Here is a 14157-nt window from a genome sequence, read left to right on the forward strand (position 1 = left end):
ACGAAGAACAATCTACGTGAGAGGTTTCCAATTATTCTTACTTCTGGTCAGGTTAGATATGCAATTAGATCAGATCCCTGACAGGTTTTTGGCTCCTCTGATGTCAGGCCTTTATTAATCAGAGTGTATGCAGATGGAAATGATTTATTTTTTGTTAGCCATTACACAAATTTGATTGTCAACAAAATCTCTGTTAGCTTTCAGCAAACTTTGCATTAGACCTCTGCATTGGAAGTGGGGTGCTCACCCTGACCAGATGTGTATGGTTTGCTTTAGCAGAGGCAGCTCAGCTTTCCAAACTCATAGAATTCACAACCAAAGAGCTTGTATAGACCTCATCAACTAAACACTTTGAAGGAAAGGGATGTATGGGCAGAGGTGACTTCTGGGATCCTTCTTGGTTTCCTCCTCTGCCGCTGTGTCGCCAGCTCTTCTCAATATACTGCTGTTTCACCGGGCCTTGTCCTTTACTTTGTTGGCAAATAAGGTAAATGACCCCTATTCTGGCTGCCCATATGCTGCTAACATCGTTGGTTTTGTTTCAACAAACTGCATGAAGGTGGTACAGACAGATGCCAAAAAAGAGGGCCCCCATCAGCCCAGTATGCCCTGCTGTGAACCACCAGCGTGCCAGGGTGAGTGGCAGCCGGCATCTCCTCAGTTATTGAGGAGAGCAGCTGTGTCACGTTCGGTTAGTTTACATCATAATCTAAATCAACCATGAAGGATGAAGATGCATAGAAGGAAGGGAAGAAAAAAAAAAAAAAAAAAAAGCAAACAATAAACTGAAGGGATGTGTTCAAACAAAGTCTTCTACAAATACTGCCTTTGGGTTTGGGCCTAACTAACCAGTGATTGCAGGGAAAGAGGTGGCTCAGTTGCCAAAGCCATACAAAGTGTCTGCATAACCTGAGAGAGAGAGCAGATTTGTCCTCTGAACACAGATGTTTGCATTTTTATTCCTTTCTCTCTGCCTCCACGTCCTTGTCTTCTTCCCGCAGCCCTGACAATTCATTAGTTCTCACCTCGGGCTGCAAGCAGGTCCGGGGAGAACACACAAGTTCGTTACACTTTGTCACATGGAGCGTGTTAATTGTGATACAGCTAAAGGCTGTTGCTGCAGATTTAAAAAGAATTGCAACACCTGTCCCCGAGTCAGGGGGTGGCTTCAGCACAGACCTTGGCTCCAAGAACTTCTCTGGTCATGAAGAAGTCAGTTTTTCACAGAGCATCATTAATTATGAGACCACTTTATTTCCTGTATGCAAGGAGGTTTTTTTTTGTTTTGTTTTGTTTTTTTCTTCCAGGTGAAGCTCATAGAGAAAAAAAAAAGGGCAGGGGAAAGGGCTGGGGGATTGGAGATTCATGATCCTTCAGGACCCTTCCAACCCTGGCCATCCTGTGATTCTGTAAAAAGATGACTGTATGCTGTAGGAGCTATTTTGCTTAGGATCAGGGAGGCTGAGGTGTTCTTACTACATTTTCCTCCTTTATTCTCACTTACATGTACTACTTTTTATCGTTCTCATTTATGTATCTTAGATGTAGATATTTAGGTTCTTTGGTGTGTGGTTTATAGGAAGCAATGTAAAATGGACTTAAAATATTGCAGTGTTGTTTCTCTTTTATATGCCCCTATGTTTTGAGAATTTGAACTTTTTTAGGTATGACATCTGGGAAGTTTAGAAGCAAAATTCTGATAGGAGCAGTAGGAAAAAATCACTTAATGATCTTTAAAATAGGCCTTAAAGACTTAAGTAATGATATAACTTTAGAAGTATTGGAACATGATAAAGATACAGTGAGTGGGGTAGAATAGGTAAGTAGTTCTAGCTAAATTCTCTATGCTCTTTCCCACAAAAAGAGTGTAAAATTCTTGGAACTTGGAAGTACTGTTATTCTTAAAACTGCAGTACTTCCCAACTCATCACAACTTGTGTAGGCTCCATAAATAAAGGTGGAACAGGCTGTTGCAGGGCTGAGGTCCTGCTGCATGGCCAGGTCACCAAGCCAGCTTTTAATGTATAGATAGCTTAATGGCTTTTTTTTGTCTGGGAGTTGAGCTGTGTTTCAGACTAACTCTATAACCTAGACATATAGTGGATCCTGAGGATAAAGAAGTAGCAGCAGAAAGAGCTCTGAGGTGTTAAGCAGGGCTGAAGCACTTCTTACTTGGTGAGAAGAGTAATAAAGAAGTGAGTGCTCACATCAGTTGTGTATTCTCTCACAGATGCTGCTGAAAAACAAATGGAAGCTGGCAGCAGCTGAAGGCCTGTGGTGGTTGACCAATCTGCTCTGGGCTGTTCCAGGAGCCTCCAGAGAACAAGAGGTTTGACAACTTTATTTCAAATATCTTGGAAGGATAGAAACTGGAACAGTGTATGTCCTCTGTGGTATGGCACAAAATAGAGAAGTGCTTAGTGGATGTTTCTTATAGCCCAGGTCTCTCCTAGGTGCAACGTGGTTTCATACCTAAGCTATCTCCTACACTTAGTCTCTTACTGAGTTTGGATAAGCTAAATATATACTTGTCCAGGCTTACAGCTTACAGAATTCTCAGTGTGAGTGGCCTGACAGAAAAAGAAATATTTTGATTTTGAGTCCTACGGGAGGAGCATGAGGTACAACTGCTCCCTGGGGATGGAGTAGTAAAAAGAAGTCTGTAGATTGAAGTTCAGCTTGTTTCAAGCTCTTAAATACACACACATATATATATATATATATATAGCTTTCTGTTTCAAGTGGTTCTTTTTGAAGAGATTGGAGGTCTTGTTGGTGCTCTAAGTGCGAACTCTAGTGCCAGTTTCCACCAACAGGTACTGTAAATAAGTGGGCTGCTTGCAGCAACAGCTGTATTTCTAGAGTGCAGTGAAAAGTTGGTTTACTTCTCATCTCTTCTGCAAAGTTTTCAGATATGGAGACAAAGAATATTTAAGCCAGATACCTCTCACTTTCCAAGCACAATACATACTTTCCCTTCTTTCTTCAAATGTAGTTCCTCTTGCAAAACTGTGTGGAGAACAATACAATAATCAGCTCTTAACATCTAATTATGCCTTTCCCTTTACAAAAGAAACTCATATTCTTAAATATAACACTTCCTGGCAGCAGAGAGCTCTGTGGCTCACTTTGAAAGAAAGGGGAAAACAATGCAACCCAGCCCAAATATCTTCTGATCATTAATGTACAGGGAATTGGGTGCAGAATCCCTTTCTTAGCTTCATCACCAGATGAAAATAATACTTACCCTTGAGCACTTGGCTGTGTTCTTGTACTGAATGCCAACAATAATCTAATCAGTTAACAATTCTCATTCTGATGATCATTTTCCTGTGAATTGTTTCAGTGATAGAAAAAAAAAAAATAAATTGTCGCTTGTGCTGGAAAGATGATGGCTGACTGAGGGTCCACTCTTTTGGCTCCTTATAACAGTTCAGATTCTTCTCCCTGCTGGATGAAACGTCAACCTGCAGGGCTGTAAGCAGGGGAAAAAAAAGAAGTCCCTTTACAATGAAATGTTATCCCTGTTTTGCCTAGAGGTGTTTCATAGCCCAAGCAAAGCACTTGAGTTCTGCAACTACTGGACTGCATGACAACTTCCCTTTGTCTGTGCTGCAGGAATAGGGTTGGGTTTGTTTTTTAATATAAATAATGTTTGGCTTTTTTTTTTTTCTTCTGGAGTAAATTTCAGCCCCAAAATGTATGATATGTGCTGCATTTGGTGCACTCTCCCTGAGGCAAACCAGGGGATCTGTAAGTGGTACTATTTTTCCTATCAGCCCTGGAGAGTAGTGTGGCAGCCCTGCGTGTTATTAATGGATAAAATCTGAGCAGCAGCCAACCCCAAGGTGAACCCTATGCATTTAAAACATTTCATCAGACAGCTAAGTATTTTTTTTTCCTTCACTACAGCGGATATCTCTACTGCCACCACTCAATAGATCCCGATAGAAGAGAGCAATAGCTAGACTCGCTAATGTGAAAATTGATAGTATGAGCTCTCCAATGAAATATAAACAGCTCTGTGTTTCTTAAGTGTCAATATCACGGGGCTGGGCTGAGGAGGTGGTGCGGTGGATTAACCCTAGAATTATCCAGGAGGGGGGAGAAGCTGGTAAATAGGAAATATTTGTCCAATCAGCCAGGGCTCATTTCTGAAGTGGATAAGATGGGCTGCTGTTGACTCTCAGCCGCTGTCAGATAGAAACCCAGCTACAGTTTACAGCTCCTGTTATTGGAGTGTTTCTGGAGGTGGGAGGAAGGTCAGACTGGACTCTTCTTTCCCCTGGAAGAACTGGGTAAAAGGGAAGACAAATGGCGTGAGAATTAGAACTGCAACTTTGAAGATGCCTTTGCAGATGCAGCTGCCCTACACTGGGAGCTGTTCCTGGCAAACTGCAGCACTGCTGTCGGAACAGCATTTATTAGAAGAGCAGCTTACTCTGGAGGGAAAGCCTGCAACACACAGAATACTCATCTTTGCTTAAGGAGACCTGGGACCTTGCCCACTCATTCCCTTTTACAGAAGCAACGTAACCGGATGGTCCCTGCATGGAGAGGGAGGCTGTCTGGCATTTGGATGTTTTCAGGGGGTCTGGTTAGCTAAACTGATTTACTGTTATTGTTTCCATTTATGGATAACGAAGGAATGTGACAGTGCTCCTTCTGTTCTGGCTGTGAGAAACTGAAAGCACTCAAGTCAGTTTGCTTGGTGAGCAGCAGTCAACCTCCTGGTCCTGATACATGAGCTGGATGAGACCAGGTGTGAGTTACAAATAACCCAAAGCAATGTTGTTCTTTTGACAAAGAAATGGTTTCCATGGGAACTTTTAAATATACCCAAGATTATGTAAGTTTATATCCAATATACCTCCAGAACATTTATATTGATAGATTGCAGAAACACTTCTTTTAAAAAAAAAAAAAAAAAAAAAAAAAACAACAAGAATCCACTTAACTTTCTTTAGCATATATATTTTTTTCTTTTAGAGAAAAAATGAGCAATTCTGCATAGTGGTTTCCGTATTTAATTATGGGTTTGTAATAACCTGACTGAATTTTACTTAAACCCATCTTTGACTAGGAAGGGTTCTAAGACGGTAAGAGAATTTGAAAGATACAACATATACATAGTGTAAATCATTGCAAAGTCATTGAAAGCCTCCTTTTAAGTATATATTTATAAAACACATTTCATTCCAATATAGCCGGAAACTTGGACTTGCCGAGTTTCTCCTCTTGAGCTTGTTTACTGAGTTTTCAATCATTTGCTTGTTGAGGCTTAAGGACTCTTCTACTTATGAGTCAAGCCTGGAACCAGAGCACGTGGTGGAGGATCATACCTTAGTTGAGGGTACTTAACCCTGAGCAGACAGGCTGAAGATTTAGTAAACGAGCCAACAAAGACTTCATACAGGGTGGCAAAGCAGCTCTTTATGAGCAGGGGGAAAGGGTAGTATCAGCAGGAGGGAATCTCAGCCGCACACCAATGAATATGCAAAGTGTCCCCTCCCTGTAAGCGCTCCTGAATCAGCAGGCATTTTACAACTTAGGCACCCACAGGTATGTGTTTATGCTTTTGAGAGAAAAAAAGAATAAAAAATTCGTGCTGGCATACATGGAAGCTTTCTCTGTACAAACCCATCCCCTTTCCACTTTTCTTGTCCAGGCTTTAAATTTCTTGATGCAGTAACTCAAGGCTTTGTTGCTGAGGTTTGGACACAGCTGTTGGAACCAAGAGCTTGCTCATTGCTTCTTCCAGCCCCCAGCTTTCCCGTCGGGTTTCAGCACTGCTGTAGGTTCACAGGTGTGCGGAGTTTCCCCAGCCACAGCACTGGCAAACAGCAGGATTGAGCAACTGAGAGTTCAGTGCATACAGAGCTAAGAAAGCCATGAAGTGTCCTAATGAGCGAGAGCTTGAACCACCCAGATAATTAAGATTGGCCTACAAAGCAAAGGTTATCAGCGTTTTTTTGAAGTCCGAAGACAATGTGACATCAGAGTCAGTGGGATTGTTCAAGCCCTTCCTTCTTTTGCCTTCAAAATATGCCATTATTTAAAGACAAAACAATTAAAAGGAGCATGTCCTTGCTGGGTTCTTCCCATTAATTGGTAGAGTTTATAATGCCAAATAAAAATTGTAAGAAATCTGTATTTGAAAAATTTTGTGTTGGATTTGGGAAAATGAAGTAATAATTCAAAAAGAAATACAGAATTCAGAGCTATATGATGGTATATATTGAAGTATATAAAACTCACAAAGGCATATATTCTGTCCAGAAGTGTAAGACAGGTTTTAGTATACTGAGGTTTATAATATCAAAATAATTACTGAAGAAAGACTTGAGTTTTTCCCCAACTTTTATATTTCAAGCTTCTCTTTTACAGGGTACAGACTAAAGATCTTTAATGCAGCCTGAGCATCTCATGTAATGTCAAGACCTTAAGAGTAGGGAAAAACACATCAGAGTATCATGACAGGAAAAAAAAATGGATGAGAAGGATCTTAGAACTGTGCCTGTAGATCTGATCAATGGATATCTGTGAAGTCCTTAGATTCTCTCTGTGTTTGGTCTGCTGGAACTCATTATAGGCATGGAACTTCTTTCATTGGTCTCCCCCCTGCATGGGCAGGCTAGAATGCTTTATTTGATGTCATATTTAGGGTATATATGAAATTATTTCACTATTTATTTTTATACTTTATCAACAATATGTTATGGAGTAAACATTTCCCATTTTCCAACAAACTCAGTCAGAGTTTAGTTATCTGTTTATTATTAGTGAGCATGTCCAAGAGTTTTGCTGATATGTTTGTTATCAGTGCATCAAAGCTTGATTGATAAAATAAACTAACGTGGTCACAAGTTGAGCTATTTGAACAAGTTTTGGAGCAGCAGATGCAAAGCTGAAACAGATATCTTACCCCAGCTTTCACCTTTAGGCTGGATGGAAGAGGCCATCAGATAGATAATTCTCTTTGCTCAAAGGTGATGATCAGAAAACCTGGGCCTCCAAACAGGAGCAAAGCAAGGATCTGTCTGTGAGGAACAGTACACAGTTGAAACCAGAGCTGCTTTGTCCCTCCAGCAGCTCAGGAGTTGGCACACATTGCTGCCTCTCTTGACTTTGCTTTCTCCTCATAACTTTTCCCTGAGCTGGAGTCTTAGGTAGCTGTATGGCTGTCAGCCACTAAACCAGCATTAGGTTGTAAAGAGAAAAAGAAAAAAAGCACTATAAAAGTAGTCATATATGAAGATGGAAGAACTTGGGCTGTTTGGGAGGATGACTTGCTTTAAGTGACCATACACTGTTGCCAGCATAATGTGTGCTTTGTCAGTTTAGCAACTGGCTAGCAGTGGCAATACAAACATAGCAGGAGTGAGTGTTGGAATGCCCTGAAGTTCATTAGTGTGTGATCTCATTAAATAACTGTCCGAAGAAAAGCTGACATTTACTGCCTGGCTTCTTTGAGCTGCAAGATGGGATTCTTAAACCTGGCAGGCTTTGTCCCAAATTTAACTTGCAGATACAGACAAAAGAAAGTAACAGTGATATTACCTACCAGGAAGTCTGATTAATTAACTGCACTCTCTATGCTGGGGAAGGAATGTTTTGGGTGGCAGTAAGTTGGTCAGATGTGAGCCTCTCTGCGAATCACATTAATAAGACCAGTAGTGGACTTCAACTAGTCTCCATTGGGACAGGCTGCCAAGAGAGGTTGTGGATCTCTGTGTGCCATGCCTGGAGGTATTCAAGGCCAGGCTGGATGTGGCTCTGGGCACCTTTGTCTAGTGCTCGGGTACCCTGCACATAGCAGGGGGGTTGAAACTTGGTGATCTTTGAGGTCTTCTCAATGCAGGCCATTCTATGATTCTGTAAGGAATCCTCATCTTCATGCGTTTCTTAAAATCCCAAGGCTGCTTTTGCCTTCTGTGTGTCAGTCTGAGCCAAGGACAGAGGAGGAATGACAAGCACGCTGTGGAAAGTTTTTGAAACATCTCTCTTCCAAGAAGCTGGTAAAAATGCTGAGCTGAAGGACTCAAAGCAACTCACTTGAGACTCATTTTCAGTATGGTTAAAGTTCTGAAACCCAGACTGTGAAATCTCAGGAAGCAGCTGGGTTCCTAATTAAAACAAATCATTAATAGATTTAGCAGGCCAAATTTATGCTTTTCAATTAAGAACACTATTGGAACTAGTATCTACTTGTGCACATGCACTCATATGGTGCCAGTGGATGTACACTGGTGGCGCAGTGCACCAAACGGTTGGGTCAGACTACTTAGCCATGGCACATGCTACTGGACTTGGAGCACCCCAGAAGTAGAATACAATTTGAAATTCAGAGAATGCGAGTCAAGACCAACGCAGACTCAAGGACACTTCATGCACTCCTTTCCTGGCCACAGTTTGTTCTTCTGCATGAGTCCAGTCAGGCATTTCGCTCACAGTAAGTTGTTCTCATATGGAAGCAACAAATGTTTCACAGCCCACGTGCTGGGCCTGAGCTATTTATTGACCAGTACTAACCAAGAAGAATTTGTCCTCCAATTAGCCCTGTTTTTTTTTTGTTGTTTTGGTTCACTTCACTGTGATGGCTCTTACACAGACATTTCACTAGAACTGGGGCAAAAGCAATTTCATTGTTGTTATTTAAATCAGTTTTATATCATGACAATAGTTCTCATTACACCAAATTTGATGAACTGATTTTATTTCCATCTTTACTTGTGGTAAGACGAAGAGTGCATCTGTATGTTTTTGTCCCAAAAAAGAAAGGAAAAAGCCATGTGTCTCCTCAAAACATTAAGTTACTGAAGAGTACTTTTGTTACTTCCAAAATGAGGCTTGGATCTTGTGTAGTTGCTTTTCAACAAGAACAAGCTAAAAACTGCTGTAATTTTGCAACAGCCAATTTCTCTTTACAAATTAAATGAAGGGCTACTTATATTGATAACTCCAGCTTTAAAAAAAAAATTCATGTTTTCAAAAAATAAATAAATAAACAAACTTTACACTGTAGTGAAATGTGAGGTAATTTAAAAATAAATTAAAACTTAAAAAGAAAGTAAAAAGGGACATGAAACCACCCATCTCCCATAGCCTGTCCTCAGCTGATCACGGGACTTTCGCTCTGCTTGACCCCTGCTTGCTGTTCAGATGAAAATAGAAGCTCCAGTACCACCTCCAGTCCTCTGAATATATAGATATTTATTCATTTGTGCTATAAATGGGGAACTTGGGGTTATGGGTTCACTGTAGCAGATTCCGAAGCAAAATTGGGCCCTCTCTATATACAAACATTTGTAACAGCAAAAGACTCTGTGGGCGCTGTGGCTAAATGCAGGCTGGCTGCTCCATCTGCCTAAGGATTTGCTGCAATACTCATATTTAGTTCATTGCTTTTGCAAAGTGTCTTCAGAGGTATCCTGATGGCAAGCAAACAAAAACTCTCCTGTATTGTACACTGATGGGCAGTGCTGACTTGCTTATCCTCACTGTGAAGTGGAGCATGGGGAATACACTGGGTTTTTGGTTTTTTGGTTTTTTTTTTGCATTTTCTGGTAATGTAGCAATCTCTGAGATGCATTTGGGGCAGCCAGAGGCAAGGGGGAAAAGCTGTGTGAATTCCATGGTGCTGCACTGAAGCACTAGTAAGCTCGTTTAGTCAGAGATTAAGCTATGAAGCTAAATCTGAAAGTGAGAAAGGAGAGGAAAAGCTATTGAAAACCGAGATTCTGCTGCTGACTATGGAGGCCACATGACCCTGACACATAACTTTTACTGAGTTGACTATATCTCACTTCCTTTAAGTGCCTGTCCCTCCTGCTCACTCTCAAGGACTTGGCCAATCTCCTTTTGTAAATAGAACAATGCTTTATATTTCTCTATTACTCTGCAGCGACTATATCAATAATGCAGGAAAGGCATCTGTCCAGCACAATGAGATTATTTTTCTGATTTTGGTTGACAGTTATGGTAATAGTTTGGCAAACAATCTACCCCACCATCAATGACCACAGATTACAGCTGTTTTTAAAAATCTCCGCTGCTCCTGGAAACTTAGAAGATTGATTACATGGACAGGAAGAGACAGAAAGATGTGTCAAAGGCTTTTAGGACTGGAACTTTTAACTGTCTCACTCCCTTTTTTCCCCCCAGATTCTGAAAGTTGACGTGCCATCTTGTAGTTGCCATACACAAGTGCAGAATGAAATGAGTGGAGCAAGTAAACAAATGATTGTGCCTCAGAGGGAATTGAGGAGCTGCTCGGCACTGAAGCATTCAGAAGCCACGGTGGGAGTTGTAAAATAATGATTTTATATCACTGAAGACACCAAGTTTTTAGTATTATTTCTGCGTTGGGCTCAGCAGGCTGGACAAGTCATTGAGACCCAGGCCAGCTCCAGGTGAGGTGGAGGTTCTATTCAACCCAGGGCTGCTGAGGAGGGTGACAGGGTTTGACTTGCTCCACTTTAAACCAGAATTTGTTCCCATTGACTCATGGCTTTCTCGAGCTCTTATTGGGTAGCTAAGCTCCAAGTAGGAGGCACCTGCATATTGATAAGAAAATCCCTGAAGAAGAGCCTTATTTCCTTCCCTTATACACGTTATTTATCTCACGCAAATCAGTACTGAGGTCTTATAATCAAATACACACCTTGCCGAGCTTAACGCTACATTAAAGGACTCCTAACTGCCAATAGTTAAGTGGAAAATGTACTGTTTCAAATATATGTTCCCTTTACGCAAAAAAAAAAAGGGAAATAACAACATGAGATCTGTGGGTTTGGCGAGCACTGGAATTTCAGATACCAAATGTTCACAGCAAACTGCTCAGGGACAAATTTGCAGAACAAGAATTATCCTCAGAAATTATTCAGCAGATATTTTCAATTTGAGTAACAATGGAAGGGAGAAAAATCAGAGGCTTCTTGTGGATAGGGCCACAGACAAGGGAAGGAAAAGGAAAAAAAAAAAAAGTCAATTCATCAAATAAATTATTCCCTATGAATTATTCACACAGGGCTATCTCAACTGTTATTCCTACTTTCCCAGCCTCACTACAGGGGTTGACAATAATACAGCTATGTCAGTTTCTAGACTTTGATATTAGCAGGAATAAAATCTCAGAGTGCACTCAGGTCTACTGGAGCTAGTTGGGGGGTGAATTTTGCCCTCCAAGTTGGTTTTTCTCATTGGCCATGACATTGGTATGTTATCAGCCATCCTAAACCCAGAAGATGCAAACAAGAATGCTAGTCAGAAAAAAGCTGTCTATTACAGCTATCTCCTGGTAATCTCCTCCCTTTTATTTAAAGAGGAGAAACACTCAAAGCAGTACTGAATACAGGTTAAGAATCTGCCTGCTCAAACTCTCAGAATTCAGGTGGGTTCATCTGTCTTACAAACTCTTCCATCAGGTCCCTGTTAGTATTACGTTAACCTCCTTAAATATCAGAATGCTGTGATCTTAGAATATTCCAGAATGGTCTCTTAGCTACCCCCATTTCCTGGTTCTGACAGATGAAGACATCTACAGCAGGTCACCTGAATGCATTACTTAATTAACTCAGTGAGCTGCCTTGGGTACCCAGAATGTCTACCAATACAGGACTTAGAGAGCTTCCGTTATACAACCTCACATTTTTACATGATGAGGGGAGGTAAACACGATCTGAGGACCCACACGCATGGATCTCACTGAAATTGATAAGAATTAGGTGCTTAAATCTCTTGTAAAAAATAGGGCAGCACTATTTTCAGCAGCCTGGGATCAAGTCTTGGGCAAATTATATTACTAATTCTAAACGGTATGAACACCACAGTGAACCATCCTACATTCTATGCATACTACAGCCTAGGAACAAGGAAAGCTATATTGCAAATTTTGAGTTCAAGAGTACACAAGGCTTCAGGAAAATTTTTACTTTGTTCTTTAAGCCTGGTAATCTCTTGCTGATAGTTACTCACATTGTTGCTTTTAAGAAGCCCTCTAAGTAAAAGAAAATACAATTACAATAGCAGGGTAGTAAAGTCTTTGACTGCAGCAAATGAGGAGTAGCCCAAATACAGCAGCTGTGCAAATGCATACAAAAACAAAAGAGAGGAAAAGAAAAAACTACTCACCTTCAAAAGACCTCAGGTAAACAGGAATCTCCAGAAAGACATCCCTACCTCCACTGCCAACCCTTATATGAGGTCTGGGAAGGGGTGGATCCTGGCTCCATCCCTTCCGGTTGCTCAGCTGCATTGCATTGCACTGCATTGTATTGCATGCACCTGAGCTCCACTGGGTTGGCCCTGGCTTCCCACCAGGTGCTCAATCACTGCTCAATCAGGACATGACTCAGCATTTCTGTTACACTAGCTGTGTTTTGCAGAATCTGGCTTTGAAAATGGGAGTTAAACTCCCAAGTCAGCAAGGCGTTTTGAAAGCTTTATTTGAGGTTCCTGTTATATAATTCTTTGGCACCATGTAAGACCTGCTGCTGTATGTGGAGTTGTGCACTGCCTCTACTGAATCCTTTCTAAATCAATCCAAAGTGCCATTTCCCATCACCTATCCCAATCATGGCTCATTAAGCATCATATGGAATGTCATCTATTAGCAGTGATCTCCTTGGCTGGAGAAAGAATCAGTTGTGATTCCCCACCTTTTGTAAAACAAAAAAATAAAATCAACATAAGGCCTGCCATTATTAAAAGAGATTGAATGTGAGAGGTGTGTATTTATGCTATTGAGGCAACTTAAATGTTCATAAAGAGGATGAAACTTCAGTATCCTGAGTTGTTGATTTCAAGCTTCAGGTCAGAGACAGATGACTTCTCGCTGAGATTTATTACTAAGAGGCGAAGCTTTGGAGTTTGTGTCAAGGTGGGCTCATCCATCACCGAAGAATTCTGCTATAATATTCTGCTGTCAGATTCCATCTACCCTTGATCAATCTATCAGTCAACCTACTTAAGAAATTGTACATAAACCCAATATAATCTCATTAGACATCCAAAACACCGTCAATGGTTAATCATGCAGGTAAATTGTGGTGTGCTAAATATGACTTCTTTCCTAATGCACACACACTGTGTTAGACATGGCAGAGGACATCCCCAGCTAGCTGGCAGCCTGATGAATTTCTCAGTGCTCTGTGTTAGAGCAGTATCCCTGTTAAAAATTGAAATTCTCTGAACTCATGCTTTTTATCAGCAGATAGAGATGTTGGGCTGTTTCATGCAAGTATAGTAGTTAGCCCCATTTAGTGGTATCTGGTTGTGAACTCTGATATAAATACCTGAACTCTGATACAGGAAGGTGGAGTTGGTGAATTTTCAGTTGGGTTTTTAAACAGGTGCTTTTCTAAACCTTAGGTGACTTTTGGCTGAATAAACCACTGCATTCCCCTTTATTCTCTATTAAATACTTGGATCACACGGTCAGAATGAGTCCTTGCTCTTATTATACCAATTTGAGCATTTGGTGCTTTCAGGGCATGGCTGAGATTTGGAACTGCTGGGTTGCAATGCTGAGCTCCCACAGCTTAGCAAGTGATGCTGTGCTTCAGTGTGGCTGAGACACTAAGAGAGATGAATTATCCAAAATGAGGCAGACCAGTGAACTGTGCTAGCAATGTAATTCCATTACTTTCAAAGGAGTTGAGTTTGTTATAGCCAATCAAGTGGAACAATGCTGTGTACCTTAGAAAAAAGGAGTTGATTTTTTTCTTATTTTTATTAAAGCTATTATTATTATCATCATTAATTCAAAGTAAGAACAGCAAATAAATGGAGAAGTCTGTAGGCTAGATGGCCAGTTAAATAACGAACAAAACTAAGAGGAAGAACACTGGTTGTTCTGGGGTGTAAAATAAGCCCAATCACAGTTGAAAAAGTGCTGCCAGTGTTTCCCAGATAAATTGCTCTGAAATGGAGTTAGGAAACACTTCATTCTCTGGTGCTTTGCCCGTATGGGTTGTCCTCAATGCCAAATGCAATCTCAGAAGTTTCCATTAACTAAGGGTTCAAGCCCAATAAATACAAAGAGAAGGTGGCTGAGGTTAAAGTGAGACTTGAAGAGCTACTGAAAGAACTCAAAGCTCACCCCAAAGTGTTTTGCCTTGAGTGTCTCGGAGTTGCCTGTCTGGATGAGGAAAACTA

The 14157-nt window shown here is 40.9% G+C and overlaps 1 long non-coding RNA gene across 1 annotated transcript in view; it reads left to right on the forward strand.

Annotated features, from left to right (window-relative positions):
* Positions 1 to 2266: 2266 nt before the first annotated feature.
* The window catches only part of LOC122163352, an 84685-nt gene continuing 72794 nt past the window's right edge, over positions 2267 to 14157 (forward strand). Inside the window, exon 1 of the long non-coding RNA XR_006169891.1 lies at positions 2267 to 2329. This is a non-coding gene — a long non-coding RNA (uncharacterized LOC122163352). The remainder of the gene's footprint in view (positions 2330 to 14157) is intronic.

This window comes from Centrocercus urophasianus, unplaced genomic scaffold (assembly GCF_019232065.1).
Source record: "Centrocercus urophasianus isolate 14NV4802_14NV808 unplaced genomic scaffold, USGS_Curo_1.0 seq_23, whole genome shotgun sequence".
NCBI classification, from domain to species: Eukaryota; Metazoa; Chordata; class Aves; order Galliformes; family Phasianidae; genus Centrocercus; species Centrocercus urophasianus.